This window comes from Saimiri boliviensis, chromosome 13 (genome assembly GCF_048565385.1).
Source record: "Saimiri boliviensis isolate mSaiBol1 chromosome 13, mSaiBol1.pri, whole genome shotgun sequence".
In the NCBI taxonomy this organism is placed as follows: Eukaryota; Metazoa; Chordata; class Mammalia; order Primates; family Cebidae; genus Saimiri; species Saimiri boliviensis.
In genome coordinates this window covers 79,899,396-79,901,947 of record NC_133461.1, presented here as the reverse complement: position 1 = coordinate 79,901,947, position 2,552 = coordinate 79,899,396, and the positions used below count along the sequence as shown (strand labels likewise).

General features: G+C 35.5%; 1 non-coding gene across 1 annotated transcript; it reads right to left on the bottom strand.

The window, feature by feature from the left end:
* Positions 1-359: 359 nt before the first annotated feature.
* On the bottom strand, positions 360-463 carry LOC120361564 (U6 spliceosomal RNA). Its single transcript, XR_005577741.1, has one exon. It is a non-coding gene; the product is annotated as a U6 spliceosomal RNA (small nuclear RNA).
* Positions 464-2,552: the final 2,089 nt, after the last annotated feature.

Below are 2,552 nucleotides of genomic sequence, written 5' to 3'. Positions count from 1 at the left end.
AAAGATTATCTTGGAGGCTATAAGTAACTAAATCTAATTTTTACACTATTTTCCCCAAATTATAGAAATATCAAGTTTATAATTAGGGTGGAAAATTGAAGGTCTTTGTGCTGTAGTGATATAAAATGGTGACCTTGTGACTGTAGTTACAAAGAAAGCCCCATAATAAAACATGTCCATCCCCAAAGGTTTCAAAATAAAAAATGGAAACCATCCTGTCAAAATGTGAATACTGTTCACCTTAACATTGAATGACATTTGGATGATTTTTTAACCTTTATTTTTCTATAACCCAGTGGCTTCTAAACATTACTGCACTTCAGAATCACTTGGACATCTTCATTTTTTCATTTTTTAAAAATCATGTGGAAGACCTCATGAATTTGCGTTTCATCCTTGCACACCAGTCATGCTAATCTCTGTATTGTTCCAGTTTTAGTGTATGTGCTGCTGAAGTGAGCATATCTTTAAAAAATACTCAATACTCCTCCTTAGCCTCCCAGAGTGCTGGGGCTACAGGCTTGAGAAGACCAGCCTAGACAACATGATGAAACCCCATCTTTACTAAAAATACAAAATTAGCTGGACATGTTGGCGCATGCCTGTAATCCCAGCTACTCAGCAGGCTGAGGCAGGAAAATCACTTGAACTCAAGAGGTGGAGGTTGCAGCAAGCCAAGATCAAGAGAATAAATAAATAATAATAAAAACCTAAAGTCTGGCTACCATCCCCAAACACTCTGATTTAATTTAGGTGAGGTGTGACCAGATATCAGGATTAAAACGTCTTCAGGAGAGTCTTTCCTAAACTAGCAAAGTTTAGGAATTCCTGTTTTAACCCATAGCAGAGTTACTTCTGGCAACATGTACCTCAACAGAGCAAGCCTAGACACCCTGAGGAATGTTTTCCAACACTTGAGTTAAATTATACTGCATAGATAACACACTTGTGTGAGAGTCCCCCACGCTGCTTTGCGATGGGTTTTCCTTTTGTTGTTTGCTCTTGCATGGGGCTTTCTTTGTAACTACAGTCACAATATCACCATTTTATATCATGACAGCACAAAGACCTTCAATTTTCCACCCTAATTATACAGTTGGTATTTGTGTAATTTGGGGAAAGTAGTGTAATGCTAAGATGTAGTACTTACAAGCCTCCAAAATAATCTTTCAACAACCAACTGATATTTCATGGTATAACAACTAATTTTTCTCCTCTAAATTAAATGATTCTTTTGAAAGCATCATATTTCTTTAAGAAATTTGCCCAAATAGTGTTTTAGCTATTTACAAACAAAGGATGTTATTTTGTAACATATTGTCAGCTGAACTGTCTCCAATTTCAGTTGTAATCACTTACACATAAGAAAAGAAAAATGAATAAATAAAGGAAAAATTTCCAGGAAAACTGGAAGTCAGTTTGACTTCCATTTGGTTCCAGATTCTATATCCTATTTATTCACTTGTGCAAACTTAGTAATTTCAGAATTATGCCTTCCCAGATGCATGTAATTTATGTCAACTTTATGAAGACACAGGATAAATTTGATTAAGTGTCTAGAACATGCTGGATTTCAAGAATGAGAGGAACCGCTTGTTCAGGGTTAAAAATGGGAGTATAAAAGCCTATAGATTTTTATATTGCAAAGAAATTGAGAAAAATTTAAATGATTTTCAACTGAGGCAGAAGGAAACTTCTCCTAGTTGGTGATTGAGTTATTATGTAGCAAATTCACTTCAGTTTATGGAAAATGTTTTTTATTGTTAAAGAAGGCAAATAAATTAGTGATAAGCTTTGTCAGCAGGGAGCCTGTGGCAGTCCTTTTCCCAAGGGAAAAATGACTAAAAAGTATTCATTTAGTATTTGTCACAACTTAAAAGAAAATAACTTTCATTCACCACTGTCTATGTGGCTAGTTCTGTTACCTAGAGCTTCAAAACCAGAATTTGTTTTCATAAACAGATGCTGTTTTTCTCAGCATCTTGCATTGGTAGCATCCAAACAGCAATTAAGCTACAGCCAGCTCCAGAATTTGTGAGGCAATATAGTGAGAAGCATACCTTTATTAAGCATTCTTTAAGAGATGGCTTTGTCTGTTTGTTTGTTTGTTTGTTTTTTGTTTGTTTTACCTGTTTTGCTCATCCAGAAACTGGAATCCTGACTGCATTTGTCAATAGGAAGCTAGCAAGAAGAGAGAAAAAGGTTCTGATAATTGGAGAGTATCTTTGGCTACCGAGAAGAGAAAAAATTCTGATAATTGGGGAGTATCTTTTATTTGAGAGATCATAATAAGCAAACAAGGATTATCTACGATGACCAGGTCCCTACTGTGGAGTGAACTATTAAGTGAATTCTAAGTATGCTAAAGAATAAATATATGTTTAGAATTGCCAGTGGTATGCTTGTGGCACCATTTAGCATCCGTGTTAACAACCTGTCCTGCCACAGTAGAGAGTTGTTAAACTACCATTGGAGTATGAGAGAGAGAGAAATGTTACTGATGCTCTAAGCCAATGGAAATCCTCTTTTGTTTTAATGGTCTTAGTTGGAGA